The 16,664-nt window shown below is 33.8% G+C and overlaps 1 protein-coding gene across 7 annotated transcripts in view; it reads left to right on the forward strand.

Moving 5' to 3' along the window:
- Positions 1–16,664, forward strand: part of LOC129944648 (uncharacterized) — a 153,488-nt gene that overhangs the window by 16,774 nt on the left and 120,050 nt on the right. The window lies entirely within an intron of this gene.

The raw sequence follows: 16,664 nt of genomic DNA on the forward strand, positions 1-16,664 counted from the left end.
CGTCCTGCTATACGGTGCAGAAGCATGGACCATGACAAAAGCGGATGAAAGCACCTTGGGTCGCTTCGAGAGAAAAGTTCTTCGTGTGATCTATGGTCCCGTATGCATCGAAGGGGAGTGGAGGAGAAGATGGAACGACGAACTGTACGGGCTGTACAGCGACGTAGACTTAGCAAGAAGAGTAAAAGTCCAACGACTAAGATGTCTGGGTCACGTAGAGCGCATGGAAACCAATGCTCCGGCCCGGAAAGTCTTCGAAACCCACAGGACAGCGCAGTAGAGGAAGACCGCGGACAAGTGGAAGGTGACCTCACTCAACTTGGAGCGCGAAACTGGAGACATCTAGCTAGGGACCGAGCTAGATGGAGAAGTTTGTTGAGTGAGGCCCTAGTTCACACAGGACTGTAGCGCCACCTTAAGTAAGTAAGTAATTTCCATCTATTGCATAAGTTTAAAATGCTTATGCTGATTTGTGTCATTTGGGCTATAATCGGATTATTCGTATGATTTCTAGAAATTCGAAAAGGGTCGATAGCTCAAATTCAAATTTCTATAACTTTTGAATTTTTCATAAGTTCGCTCATTTGGGGTATTTTTTCGGGACCTAGGGCAAATGTTAAATTTAAAAAAAGGCTGAGATGCTACCCACAATGATGACTTCTCATCCTATATGTCCATTTGTTTGCTTAAGACTTGAGCAAAATATTCATAACAATAATTTGTGTGAGATAAATAATTGAAAGTCAATATCTTTCTCCTAATACTTGAGTCGAAAGTTAAAAAGTTGTTAGTTTAATTTTTCGAAAAAATGAACTTAAACCAACAAAGTTTTGCACATGATGAAATACCAGGATTTCAAAATATATTTTCTAGAGATTTTTAGTCAAAAACCAATTTTTCCAAATTTCAGTAGAGTTTCTTATGTATCGAGAATCGTGCATCAATTTTTATCAAGTTTTCGTAATGTTTTTTAAGTTTTTTTTGTACAAAAACTGTCAGATGGATTTTTCTCAAAATTTTGTCAGATGTCAAAAACGTTATATAACATATTTTTTCTTTCGTAAAATATTTAATTCAAGTCGCTAGCGTTATTGGTTCGTGCGATATTTTGGGTTAACCAAAAACCACAAATTCAATGCCTTTAAGAGTCCTTTAGACTGTCAGTGTAACATAATTTATTTGAAGTTGTTATCTCCACTGGTTCTTGAGATATTAAAGACGAAAAAGCTCCCTGAACGTAGGGACATATCTTTAATCATATTTATGTAGAATCTAGGGACCTTCAAACGTCGCGAAATGTTAACATTTATAATTCGACAAATTGGACCGATTACAATAACTTCCGATGAGTAGTTAATAAATAAAAGCGCTTTTGATTGTGTCTCAAGGTTGAAGTTTCAGGAAAACTGCTTCAGTCATGAAGATTATAAATGTAACGAGGTATTACAGGACCAGCATTTTTATTACCATCGGACTGATTAAGATATATCTTTTTAATAACGACGAGCTTCCAGCTACATCCCAAGCAAAAAATAAAAATAAGCTATGTTCTCACTGAGTTTCTTTGTCAATGACAGTTCCACATCTTAGAAATAAGTTGAGCAGAAAACTTTTTTTCTTAAGAACACATAGAGCTTTCCTTCCTCCAGACATTTAAATCCTGCCAAAAATTATGATGCAGAGTCATGTGGACTTCAAAAAGGGTGGAACAGAAAACATTTGGATGTTTTTGAAAGGAATATTCCCTTGGTGATTTATGGTCACGTAAGCATATGTGTAAACGTATGTAGAAAGGATATGTAGAAAAAGGTACAGCAACAAATTATACCTATAAGGATTGATTTGTAGTCAGGATAGTCCAGACCATAGCACCATCTTAATTGAGTAATTATAAGTAATAAAAATGAAATAAGATTTAACTAGAAAATCATTCACATTTACAAATATAATCGACAATAAATTAGTTTGTAATTAGCAATAAAATAAAGTATTTGACCATCGGTCATGAGTTTTTTGATGTTTGGACCAGGCTTGACAGAACGGAAACTCAAATTCAACTAGGAATTAGTGAAGAAAAAAATAAATTTACAACATTTCATAACGATAAGTGTTCTTATTTGTGGTTTAAAATGTTAGTTGCGATTGATGAATAACTATTTTGCTCAGATCTTCATTTTGTTTTATATTGAAAGAAGCCAAATTAAGATACAACATTTTAGCGAAAATTAGAATTTTTGACCAACGAATTTGTATAGGGACCTCTTTTGTTTTTAGTCTTAAGAACAAATTAAAAAAAACGCCTACACGAATCGGCTTTAGTTTCCACATTTGAAGTTAATCGACCGAATGCTTTGGGCTCTATTGGGGCAGGACAGACAGACAGATGGAAGGAAACGGCGGACCTACTCTTCAACTTATCTAACATAGTAGTATCATGTTTGATTAAAATTTCGAGTTCAAAATTTTTACGAATGCAAGACTTTCCATATATTTAGCTCCTATAAGTCGCAACAATAAAAAGAAGAATAGAGAAAACGCATACAAGTCTTCATTTATTTCGTGGATTAAACTTAGTAGCTCTAGTATTTGATATCTGTCAACTACAAGCATCATTTGAAGTGTAATAATAATAATTGAATATTTTCGATTTGCGATAATGAATCACTCAGCAATCAATAAGCACGTTGAAATTGTAAAAGATTTCTAAAAAAATGTTATTTTTCAAAAAGAATTTCTTTAAGTGAAGAATTGATGAAATTGTGGAGACATTGGTAGAAAGATTACAGGAGCGGGTCGAAATGCTCTATTTAAAAATGTTGTACGGTACAAAGTTTGAATGATACTGTATATATGGTCATAATACTGTATAATTAATATTCTGTATTTCAAAATACTAGCGTGTTTTTTTGGTATTCCATGTATAGTACAGTGAGAAATTTGCCAAAAAAACGATCCGCAGTAGGCTGGTTTTATATTCGAAAGTTGATGCAATTGAATATTTGCCAGAATAATTTATCAAAAAATTCCAAAAAAGTAGCGTAATTCAGACCAGGGGTGAAATCGGGTAAGCTGATTTTTAATATTTGACTATCAAAATCAAAAAAATACGTCTGTGTAAGGTGATAATCGATTTCAGAGTTTTAACCAAACAATTTGATTTGACATGAAATAAAAACTTCAAACTCTGACACGAGTTTATTCGGTAAACCAAACCTCACGAAAACTTCTCTCAATGCGCGAATTGTGAAGGAGCTAGTTATTCGCTTCATTGGAAAAACTCCCTACCATTTCGTCTTCGCATCAACGATAACCAAGAAAAAGTGTTCTATGAACGGTCCAGCAAACTCAATATAAGCTTTGCTTGGTTCGGTAAGTACTTTCGCACAATCACGACATGTTATTTTATTAATCTTATCGATTAAATTTTGCCCTATTCGTGGCTTTGAAAACTTTTCGTTTTGAAGGAATATCTATATACTTGTGTCCACAATTAAGGGATGCGGCCAACCTTGAAAGCGTGAGATTTTAAGACCACCGACAATCACGACATCTTTTTACCATCTCCTCAATTTCGCGATCTATACCCGCCCAGTAGCAATACCTCCTTGCCATAGCTTTCATTTTAGTGATTCCAATGTGGAAATGGAATCAGAATTCTTATTCCTCTGAAAATGCACCCATCTTGCAGCATAAGATCACTTTCCATACCACTGTATGGCGAGTTCTTGAGGGAACCCACTGTTTGTAGTTGGATGAACAGTAAGGACAGTTCTTTATCCCTTTTCATCTCTTTTAAAATTTCGGTTTTCTTTACGGGTAAAACATCTTCCCAAAGCTGATAAATTTCTTTTGTTTGGTGTTCTGAAATTTGATTTTCAATCGGATCAGCGTTAGTGTGTTCTTTAGTATTTTTGTATCGAACAATGTATTTGAATTCCCTTAAAAATAGCACGTAATGGAGTAAACGCTGAGCTGTAAGAAGTGGTACATTTTTCTCGGGGCTGAATATTGAAGTCAAAGGTTTGTTGTCTGTAATGAGGGTGAACGCTCTCCCATAGCATCGGAAATCGGAAAATGTGTGTAATCCCCAATAAATGGCAGTGAAGCATCAGTGGCAAGTATAAGTGGCAAATTTTCGTCAAATGGAGTGTGAACATTCTAACTCATGATCTCTTTTTTTAAAACTTCGAATGAATGCTGGCAATCCGTAAACAATTCAAATCGTTGGTCTTTTCTTAAAAGCTTGTATAATGGATGCATTTTGGCAGACAAGGCCGGAATGAATTTGTGGTAGTAATTAACCATGCCAAGAAACTATCGTAGCTGAGAAACATCTTTCGGAGGCTTGTGTAGTCCATTCTTGTCTATTTTATGTCCCAAATAAATGACACTTTTTTCAAACAGTCTGCTTTTAGAATTATTCAAATGAAGATTGAACTTATGTAATTTCTTAAGCAGGTAATTGCATCTTTTAAGACCCTCTTCTAAATGTCGCCCCATAACAATAATTTCGTCGAAAAAATAAGCTGTTTCCTCGAAATCATTGATAATATGTTGATCCATAAAGCGTTGCCAAAATGTTGGGTGCGGTTTTAACTCCAAACATCAGCCTCTTCACTTTATATAGACCTTTTGTTGTGCTTATTATCTGTAATAGAGCGCTCTCTTCCGTCCTACTAAGATGCAAGTAAGCTTTGTAAATGTCGAAAGTGCAGTAGTACTCACCGTACTTGAGTTTTTGGTAGAGTTCCCCAATTTTGTGAATAAGGTATTTATCGTTTACAATGAGTTTATTCAAAGTTACTTTAAAGTTTGCACATAAACATGACTTGTCTGCTTTTATAACAGGCACGACCGGTGTTCCCCAATCTGAATGTTCTACTCTTTCAATGATACCATCATTTTCTAGTCGAGTGATTTCATCTTCAATGAGAGGTCGTATAGCATATGGAACCTGTCTTGGCTTTACAAATATAGGCGATGCTCCTTCTCGTAGTTTGAGCGCACCTTTCACATTGGGTATCGTTCCAATTTTCGATTGAAAAACTTCCGAATGGTTTTCGAATATTTGTTTCTTTAAGTCTGCGATGTCTCTTTTCTCTGTAAAGATATTTAGTGCATTTGTTTGTAAAATGTTAAGTGCTTGACCCCATTCTCTTCCCAAAAGTGTACTATATGGCTCCTTTACAATGTAAAGATCACACATAACCTTACGCCCATTGTACCCAACTTGGACTTCAGATTTTCATAAGCTGGAATGGTTGCATTGTTAAACGTTTTTAAAATAACTGTAGGTGTAATTTTTGCGTTTGGCCAAAGCGATATAAATGTAACGTAATTCATGACCGATATTGCTGCACCTGTGTCAAACCCCATGGCCAGGGTTTTGTCGTTGACTTGTAATGTTATGTAGTACTTACTCCCACGAAATTCAACTTTCGATGTAAGGTTTTAATTGCTATTTGGGGCTAAGTTAAGCACGTTTAATTCGTAAGGATCATCATTAGTCTCTCTGGACTTCGATTTCATACACACTGAGATCACATGACCACTGCAGCGACACTTTTTACAAAATAGGTTTCCTGCACGACATATAGCAAATCGTTTTTTATCTTTTGGAGTAAACTTTTTACTAACATTCATTTTTGCGTTAGATCTCATACTCTGTACAGACGAGTTTTTCACATGCACTTGGTGAATATTTAATATATTGCGGGTCTCTGCCCTTGAAGTCTCCATGAAGAAATTGTATTCAAAAGCCTTATCCATGGTCATTGTAGTCAATGTTTCCCTTAGAAGTCTTTCCTTAATGTCGGAATCTCTAAGCCCTCAAATGAATTGGAACCGAAAATAAGTTGAAAGAGTTGACTTTTTGCATACCTCACATGTAAAATTGCAGTAAGCGCTCAGTTTTTTTGAGCAAAAACTTATGCTGCTCCGTAATCTCATTTGGTTTTGGGCTAAGGCGATTTTTCAGGATTACCATTAAGATTGAAAAAAGTTGGTAGTATTTGGCGCCAATGCAATTTATAAGTACTTGCCGTTTATTTGTAGCATCTGTAAGAGTTCGTAGTGCAAGATAATTTTCAAGTCAAGTGTAGTTTATTATGATGTTTTCTTAAAAAAAAGGAATTCTTTGTTCAAAAACTGTATTTTAAAAAGCTGTTAATAGAATTAATAGTTACAGAATTTTGAAATACAGAATTTTGAGATACAGTATTTTAAATACATAGGTATTATGATCCATACAATATTTTGACCCTTACCCGTTATTATTACTGATATTTAAAGTTTAAAAAAAAGAAAAAAAATGCCCAAGTAATCCTGCTTACAACCTCAATTTCCAAGTTTGAACTTGATCGACCCAATGGCTCGGGCTGAATGGGGGCGATGATAGATAGACATTCATACAAACAGACAGAATCGGGCGACCCACGTTTTTAAACAGTTAAAGTTACTCGAGTTCGAAAAAGTGGTTAAAAATAGCTAGAAAATAATAACAGGCTGTTTAATCTTTTCTAGACGTCCATAACTATGGTATTATGTGAAACATTTTAAAATATATAGCTGTGTGAGTTTTATAAAGCTTTGCTTTTAAAACTGAAAATGAATGAAATCCCTTATAAAGGGTAATTTTTTTGAGGTTAGGATTTTCATGCATTAGTATTTGACAGATCACGCGGGATTTCAGACATGGTGTCAAACAGAAAGATGCTCAGTATGCTTTGACATTTCATCATGAATAGACTTACTAACGAGCAACGCTTGCAAATCATTGAATTTTATTACCAAAATCATTGTTCGGTTCGAAATGTGTTTCGCGCTTTACGTCCGATTTATGGTCTACATAATCGACCAAGTGAGCAAACAATTAATGCGATTGTGACCAAGTTTCGCACTCAGTTTACTTTATTGGACATTAAACCAACCACACGAATGCGTACAGTGCGTACAGAAGAGAATATTGCGTCTGTTTCTGAGAGTGTTGCTGAAGACCGTGAAATGTCGATTCGTCGCCGTTCGCAGCAATTGGGGTTGTGTTATTCGACCACATGGAAGATTTTACGCAAGATCTTGGTGTAAAACCGTATAAAATACAGCTCGTGCAAGAACTGAAGCCGAACGATCTGCCACAACGTCGAATTTTCAGTGAATGGGCTCTATCGACAAATTTTTATCGACAAATTTTGTTCAGCGATGAGGCTCATTTCGGGTTGAATGCCTACGTAAATAAGCAAAATTGCCGCATTTGGAGTGAAGAGCAACCAGAAGCCGTTCAAGAACTGCCCATGTATCCCGAAAAATGCACTGTTTGGTGTGGTTTGTACGCTGGTGGAATCATTGGACCGTATTTTTTCAAAGATGCTGTTGGACGCAACGTTACGGTGAATGGCGATCGCTATCGTTCAATGCTAACAAACTTTTTGTTGCCAAAAATGGAAGAACTGAACTTGGTTGACATGTGGTTTCAACAAGATGGCGCTACATGCCACACAGCTCGCGATTCTATGGCCATTTTGAGGGAAAACTTCGGAGAACAATTCATCTCAAGGAATGGACCGGTAAGTTGGCCACCAAGATCATGCGATTTGACGCCTTTAGACTAATTTTTGTGGGGCTACGTCAAGTCTAAAGTCTACACAAATAAGCCAGCAACTATTCCAGCTTTGGAAGACAACATTTCCGAAGAAATTCGGGCTATTCCGGCCGAAATGCTCGAAAAAGTTACCCAAAATTGGACTTTCCGAATGGACCACCTAAGACGCAGCCGCGGTCAACATTTAAATGAAATTATCTTCAAAAAGTAAATGTCATGGACCAATCTAACGTTTCAAATAAAGAATCGATGAGATTTTGCAAATTTTATGCGTTTTTTTTTTTTTTTAAAGTTCTCAAGCTCTTAAAAAATCACCGTTTACATTTTCGTAATTTAATTATAGAGAAATTGAATCAATACGTTTCTCGTAAATATGTATATCTAAACCTTACAAAGTATGTGAGTTATCATTCAATTCAATTTCTTTTTGTGAAATTCAAAATTTATTGGCCAAATATTTTTTTTGCATAATAATGTATTCACATGGAAAAATATAAATTCTTCCGCTTAGCCTAAATCTCTAGGACTTATATTTTTTTCCAACTTCAGTTTTTCAAGATGATACGCATAAATTAGAATTTAAAGAGTCAGCAGAATTTAGTTTGATGGTTTTCAAACACATCAAAACCCAACTCCAGTCTTCTAATCTTACATTTTTAATCAATTTAATTTTATTCTCTATTCGATATCATTAAAACAGGGACGTGTGCAGGAACTAAGCTCTGTTTCCTTGGAGGGATAGGGATCATTCACAGAATAAGTTTTCAGTCAAATTATAATAATTGTTTAAAACAAGAACAAAAACATATCTATCAGTATAGTGAAGGATCCTACGCAACCCCCCAATCCCTTTCGATATTTTATCATCCCACAAACGAACCTATAACAACGATTATATTTCATTGTACTTGTTAAAACAAAAATTTTATCATACTCAACTTTATTCAAAGTAGATAGGTAGGTTGGTAATGATATAGTATAATATTAAAATCGCTATTTCGTGATTTTCGAAACACAAGGGGATTAAATTGTGATTTAGCTCTTATGTACGCCAACACTATACACAAAAAGAATATAATAAGCTACTATACAGTCGGCTTATGAACGAAATGAAAACGAAATAAAACAGCTTTAGGGGAGATGTTTCAATTTGTAGCAATTTTCAAAAAATAAAAAGATGATATTCCCAGAATAATATCGATTAAAATGTCCCACAAGTAAAATCGTGCTCCGATTATAATATCAGTTGAGTTGAGCAGCAGCAGAGGTATATAAGCTTTTGAATCTCTCTTTTTTGTTGTTGTTGTAAGGTGTTCTGATTTTATTAAATCGTTTTATTTAAATAGGCTTTTTGTGTTTTATATAAATGTTGGTTCAATCAAAGGTAAAGTTAATTTAAAAAGATTACATTTATTATTATGTTTCATATAGACAACTTAATTTTGTCTAAAATGTTATAAATGCCTATATTTATTTTAGGGTCTTGACTTTCTTAAATTTAAAGAAATTTTGTATAGTTGCTAAGATTTACTTAAAAAAAAACATCCAAAATAACTTTCCATATGAAAATTTGGAATGTAGTTGTATGTACAAAACAAATATTACTCATACGCAATGGTGTACAATATTAACATATTGAAGTCATTTAAACTTCTCAGATCATTATATTGATAATCTGCTGATGTTTTCAAAAAAACAAACAAGGACAATTCTTGAATCTGTAAGCTGTATTTTGTATGTGATAAATTAACATTTTGATAAACGTTTTCATGATTTTCTTGGCCATTATAATAGTTCAGGATTTAGTTAATTAATATTTGTATGGAAATTTTATAAAATAAGAAAACATTGTACAGAAGATTTTTTAAAAGAACAGAGCTCTTCAAGAGGATTTCCCAACCACCTTTATTTGAGGAACTAACTGAGTTTTCGATTAATTTTGTTTAGAAATAAGTAGGACAATATTTTATTTTTGGAAATGGGCTGCGATAATTAAGAAATCTAAGAAAAATAGAAGGATTTTTATCTATTATATAAAATTGCGAGAACATCATAATAATATCGAGTCTTGATATTTGAGTAAAAATAAGTATCTCAGTATATTTTTTCAAAACAATAGAAGTTATTTTTGTCTTAACTTTTTCAGCAATTTGCAAAATTGAAATTATTGTAATCTTCTGGAAAAAGTTGTGTTAAAAACAATTTTCACCATTTTTTTTTTAAATATTGATTGTAGTTTCTACTTTAGAAATACTATTTTGAATTTTGTAAAAATGAAACTGTAGCTTAAAATTACTTAGACTGATTCCGCAGCTTGAGCATTTATTAATGAAATTATTATATTTTCTTTCAATATACGCTCTATTGATTTGGTAACTTATTAAAATTTTAATTTTCACAATTTTTGTATGTTTTTAGAATGAAGTTTGAAAAAATCAAAACAGTGATGGCTGAATCACAAACACGCTTCAGCTTCGGCTTCGTCTGCGTTACGGTGGGCCTGCTTCGAGGTTGCTTTGAATGACATTTCTATTATTCCATCCCTCCAAAGAGCAAATATTTTGTTTGTTGACATTTTTATTTAGCTGTTGAGCTGTCAGACAAAGCAAATGTTCAGATAATTGAACTAGAGCTTCCGTTTGGAGTCACATTACGTTATATTACTTTCTTTTCCTTACGATTGTCAAACGAAACGTGAGGTCGAATCTCCATTGTGAAAGCATGCATTGAATTGGCTGAACTCGTAAACGTCAGGTGAAGCCGAAGCTAAAGCGTGTTTGTGATTCAGCCATGATGTGATTGCCAAAAGTTAGCAGGGGTAAGATTACTTAGTCCGTCTGGAGTATATCTTTCCTTTCGGATAGTTCAACTTAAGTAGTATTGGATGGGTTCAAGTCAACGGCCTAGTCACTGATAAAGCTTCGGTTCCCATCGATCACCGAAATCAAGCATCAGTGAGCGTGGTTAGTAAAAAGATTGGGGACCATCTTGAAACCTACCGCGTGCTGTTGTCATGTGTTCTTTCTCTTCTTGTGTTAATGTCTTGTGTTGTTATCACCTTACGTAGTCTAGTCGCGGTGCTGTGTTCTCTACTCTGTACATTTGTGCAGAGTCTGTTTATTTCAGTCATTGCAATATTTAGGAATTCAAAATCAATGTGCACCGACACCTTCTTTAAAGAACTCTCTCCCTTTCTTCGTGCTCACACTGAGTCTTTACATAATAAGGGTAGTAGTATCCCCTTGAGTGTTCGTAACAAAATTACAAATTCTGTTAAATCAATAATCTTATGAGCCTATAATTTTTCGAAAAATATTTCAGGTTAACCGGGATATTCTTTAAAATTGTATATCATTACTGGGCCATATTTCAATAAACACTTTTCACTTTGCAACTTTGCAAAGAATATTATCTTACAAAGTAAAACTGCAAATTTACAAAATTAAAAAACTTTCCAATTTTCATTTTCTCTGACTTTATTTGAAAAGTGAAAAGCAAAATTGTTTCACCATTTTAAAACAAAAACAACTTTACAATTAATTCGTATTTTGAAAAGGTGAAAAAATAAAAATGGTTACGATATTGATGGACTATAAAACCTCTACTAAATGAGATATTTTTGAAATTGAGATGAATCAATGCGTTAACCCTTAAATTTAAAATGTATATTCTTTTGTAAATTCATTAAAATAAAAGAAAAATTGTCTTAAACCATTGTCTTGTTATCTATTATTTACTTCCTCATTTACAAAGCGACTCATACATTTTTTATTAGTTTTCAAAAAGCTTTCAAAATAAACTCTTTTTTTTGAAACTGAAAATTCCTTTTTGCATATTACTAAAAACGCTTTCAAAACTTTAAATACAATTTGCAAAATGTATTGTTTAGTGAAACAAAAATAACAAAACTTTTCAATTTTTCAAAAAGACTTTGCACTTTGCAAATTTAAGTTCGGTAAAACATATTTTGCAGAGAGAAAATTTCATTTTTGAAAATTTGCGTTTATTAAAATGAAATTTTCAAAGGAGAAGTGTAAAGATTAAATGTACAACAAACAAGTGTGTTGTAAATTATTAACAAACAAATACTTTCCATAAACATTTTTATCCTTGAAAATATTTTGTGTTGTTATAATGTTATAAGTATCGAAATTAAGAAGCCATAATTTAACTGATTTAAGAACTGTGGACGGTTTCTAATGCTTCGTAATTCAGCTGGAAGACTTTGTATAATTTGCGAGACACGATAGCATAAGAATTCCTAAAAAGTGTAGTTCGAGAAATGTTTGATCGTACCGAGTTAGAATTTCTCATGTTATATGTATTACTCATAGGGCTTTCCAAATAACCACTCCTCATAAAAAATATCTTCAAAACCTTAAAATAAAACAAGTGTCTTACTGGTAGAATACCTGTTTGTCTAAATAAATGTGCAGAGTGAGTGAGGCGGGCAGCGTTGCATATTTTTCTTAGGACACTTTTTTGAAGAACTGTTAATTGTTGGATTTTGTTTAAGTATGCACCTCCCCAACAACTGATACCATATTGTAACTTCGAGTGGAAAATACCATAGTAAACCTTTTTAAACGTTTAACGGAGGACATCTTTCCAAAAACACTTGGCAGTATTCGACACCAAGTAGTGTTGGATTCTTAGCCACTAAAACCACCTCTTCATCAGGACCAATCTCGAAGGATCGACTTCCGATTTTTCTTTCTTAATTTTGTACAATCATTTTGGGGGAAGTTTAATCTTTTAATACTTTCCCATGTTTTTTTAGACCATAAGCTCATGAGGCTTGGTTCTTCTAAATATCCGAACATGGTTTCTTATATTCAAGACGGACTCCATTTCAGAATTAGTATGACTTTGCAGTCTCTGGTTGTGCGATACAGCGTATTTTTTAACAACTTCTGTAACCATTTCTATTTGTAAGTCACGATGTAGATCGGTATTTCTTATGTACCAAGGTGCATTAACTATTCCACGAAGGACTTTGTTTTGGAATTTTTGGATGATTTCGGTATTTGTTTTCTTTGTACAGCCCCATAATTGGATTCCATAGGTCCGAACAGGCTTTAGTACTTGATTATACAGCATTATTTTGTTTTGGATTGATAAATCAGAGTTGCTACCAAGCAACCAGTACATTTTTCTATATTTCAAGTTTAGTTCTTCTCTTTTCTTTTTGATGTGCTCTTTCCACTTAAGCTTTGCATCCAAAGTCATTCCAATGTATTTGCTGTATTGGCGTAAGGTACAGCTTGATTATTAATGATTATTGGAATATTGTTTATCTTTTTATTTGTAAAATTTATACGTGAAGATTTTGCTTCATTGAGTTTGATACGCCATTTTTCGGTCCAAGCTCTCACTGTGTCGACGGCATTTTGTAGTTTTACTGCTGCCTTAGAGACACATTTGTCGGGTACCGAAATTGCGGTATCATCTGCAAAAGTAGCCATTATGGTGTGATTACCAACTGGAATATCCCTTGTGTATAGTAAATACAGGGTAGGACCTAGGACACTTCCTTGTGGTACACCGGCTTCTATTTTCTTCAATTCCGAGTATTCTTGATCGTACCTTACTTTAAACAATCGGTCTGAGATCTACGATTTTAATATTTCAAAGTACTGCCTGGAAAGATCCCTTTGCAGTTTGTACTCAAGTCCCTCATGCCAAACCTTGTCAAAAGCTTGAGCAACATCTAAGAAAATAGCTGAACATACTTGTTTTTCTTCTAATGCTTTTTCTATTACATCCGATATTCTATGAACTTGGTCTATCGTGGAATGTTTAATTCTAAAGCCAAACTGATGGTTTGGGATTAACCTTCATTCTTCTATGATTTTGCTAAGTCTCTTCAGAAGCAGTTTTTCAAAAACTTTTGCCATAATTGGTATAAACCATATTGGTCTGTAAGCCGTCACTTCTGTAGGTGGTTTACCTTGCTTTGGTATGACAATTACTTCAGCAATTTTCCAGTGGTGCGGGACATACCGGTGCTTAAGGCATGCATTTATTATATATTGGAGTTTTATGAAGGCTTTCAATGGCATTTCTTTCATAAACTGAGCAGCAATTAGATCGTAGCCTGGTGATTTTTTATTTGGTAGTTGATGTAAACACATATTTTTTATATCTTTAAGTCTTACAATTGGTATTTCACTTTCATCTATCTTATCAACAAACTGTAAGTTATTTTCAGCCGCGTTTGATGAGTATGGCTTTAAAACATTCGCAAGATGTTCAGCGAAAAGGTTAGCATTTTCTTTCGGGTTACCGATCCATTTCCCATCTTGAGATTTCAAGGGCGAGTTTTGTAACTGCGGTCTTATCAGGCGCTTGGCTGCTTTCCATAGCGAAAAATAGGTTGAAGCATGAGTCGTTAAATTCCTTAGGAATGTACTGAGTGAATCATTTTTGAATTTGTAAATTTGTTTTTTAAGATTGTTGCTTATACGGTTAAACGTTGTTTTATTATCTGGAAATCTACTATTTTGCCATTTTCTTCGAGCTCTTCTTTTCTCTATTATCAACGTGGAGAATAAACAATATTTTTTTAACAGATAAAAGCATCTAACGGTTGAAAGAAGAAATTGCTTTAAATCCATAATGAGCTCAGTCCATTTTAAATGTTGGTCAATTTTGACACCTAAATATTTAAAATCTTTCACTGTTTCTATATTGAAGAATGTACTGCAGCAGTTTGCTTCAGAATTGAAGGTATTTATTAAATGAGATACTAGACATTTGCATCATCTTATATTTTTTTGATAAAACTACAATTACTAACATACCAAAAATTCATAATTTCAAATATTGTCAAGCTTAATCTGTGCTGCACAATTACAATTCATTTATGTGAAATAGTGGGTTTGAAATTCTTGCGATAGTCGTATTTCGTAAAACTTGGTTGTAGACACAGATAAGTTTCCTTTCTATCCTAGTACCGAATTCTATGTTTCCTTAATTTATTCTTTTATTCAAAATACCAATTTCTTAACAACATTCAATCACTTAATTTATCTGCAACAAAATGGTTAACAGCATTTTCAACATCTTATTTCATAATTTTTGAGATACATTATTTTGTTATGATTCCAAAAACTTTAAGACACAATCAAAGTATGCATAAGAAATGTATGCCTGCATCATGAACTCGTATTTCGTAAACATATAATATTCATTGAATATTGGTATGCTCCAAATAATAAAGCTTGTCTCCATAACTCGCTTATAAAATTTTCTTACGACTTACTTTTAAATTAACTTGAAGTGGATATAAATTATAAATTTTGTGTCTGGATAGAAACAAGAGCCTGTCTAAAGCAGTTAACATTCAGCGAAGGCCGACACAGACCCAAGTACGAATATTATATTTTTGTTGTTGAGATTGAGAGTGTTGTGACTTGTGAGTTGGAAGAACTTGAGTCCATTTTGACAAATCCTGAAATTAATAATGAATTTATTATTTCTTAGTACCTGTGGTGTCATGTTCGTGTTACACGAATAAATTCCATGTGTGTGATGACGACGACTATATTATAGTCAGTAAACAATTTTTGTATATGTACAATGTTAACCTACATAATAGCATTAAACAGCTAGGGCCAAAGTAATAGGAACAACAAATTAATTTTTGGTAATTTTCGTGACAATAGTGTAAAATTTAACCATTGAATTTTAATAGCAAATATTTTGTTAACAGTTTTTTATTGTGAGATTTTAAAAAGTCATAAAGATTTATCAACGTTTGGGAGTCGAATTTTTTCTTGGAGAGTGTCTTCTCTCTAAAATCCTGCGCTCAATGAATTGTTCTAAGTCTGAGGCAGGTCCATATTTTGGGGAAACCACTCGAAAACCAAAATTTATTTTTTTGAATTGTACTAGAGGTCGATATCCTACTGAAACCACACTTAAGGGGAGCTCATACATTTTGTATGTCAACATATACACTTATTTCAAATTAGACACACAATCATCCAAGGAGAAGTAAGCCTAAAGTATTAAGTTGCAACCTCCAATTTAGAACATTCCAATCCAATTCATAAAGTGGACTCCACCCTCCTTCACGCCTTTAAGGCATCATGATTTATTTAGTAGTTTTTTGCAAAATGAATCCGCTTCCGGGTTTCTTCTGGTTAATTTTTGCGACTGCTTCCTTTAGGATACTTACAACCCTGGATATGACTTGGCTGTAAAAAGCTCATTTATTTGTCTTATTAAAGTTGCTCTGTCTCCAAAAGTCAATTGTATGACAGTAAGTTACATTCTTGCAGTATGACTACTTTCACAATCTCCCATAATTTAGAAATCAATCCCAGATTGAAATTCCTACCTAAAATTTGACTTTGACTAACCAAAAAAAATTTTACTTGTATGAGTTTTTTTTTCAAGAACAGCTAAATTGTTAATCTCCATAAACTAAAGGGTGGTTGAATTTTAAGATCCGATGTGGAATGTGAATCACACCTAAACGTCAAGTTTTGTTCTGCATTTCATTTCATATTTCTCAAATTGTATTTGTACGCTTACTAGAACTAACGTCTCTTGGCCATCTGAAGCGTCATCAATGGTAAGAATGGTGGCAAAAAATGGCAACAGTGGATGATCAATTTTCGAAGAAAATCATTTTCAGTGATGAGACACATTTTCACCTCAGTGGATTCATCAATAAGCCACATTTGGTGAAATGATAAACCCAAGAGTGATTGTCGAAAAACCAATGCACCCACAAATAGAGACTGTTGTTTGCTGCGGCTGGCGAAATCATCGGGCAGTATTTTTTCCAAAATGAAACTTGTTTGCTATCGTCAGATGATAACGAACTTCTTATGGCCCGAATTGGAAGATATGGATGTGGATGAACGGACGGACAGCTAACGACACAATGTCTTTTTTACGTGCTGAATGCAGTGCTCGTGTTATCTTACGTCGTCGTGGCAATGTAAATTGACCGCCAAGATCATATGATTTGATAACGTTGGACTTCTTTCTTTGGCGTTCTTTGAAGAAAAAGGTGAACGTTGATAAAACATTTTGCATATGAGCTACGAACTGC

This window comes from Eupeodes corollae, chromosome 2 (assembly GCF_945859685.1).
Source record: "Eupeodes corollae chromosome 2, idEupCoro1.1, whole genome shotgun sequence".
NCBI lineage: Eukaryota > Metazoa > Arthropoda > Insecta > Diptera > Syrphidae > Eupeodes > Eupeodes corollae.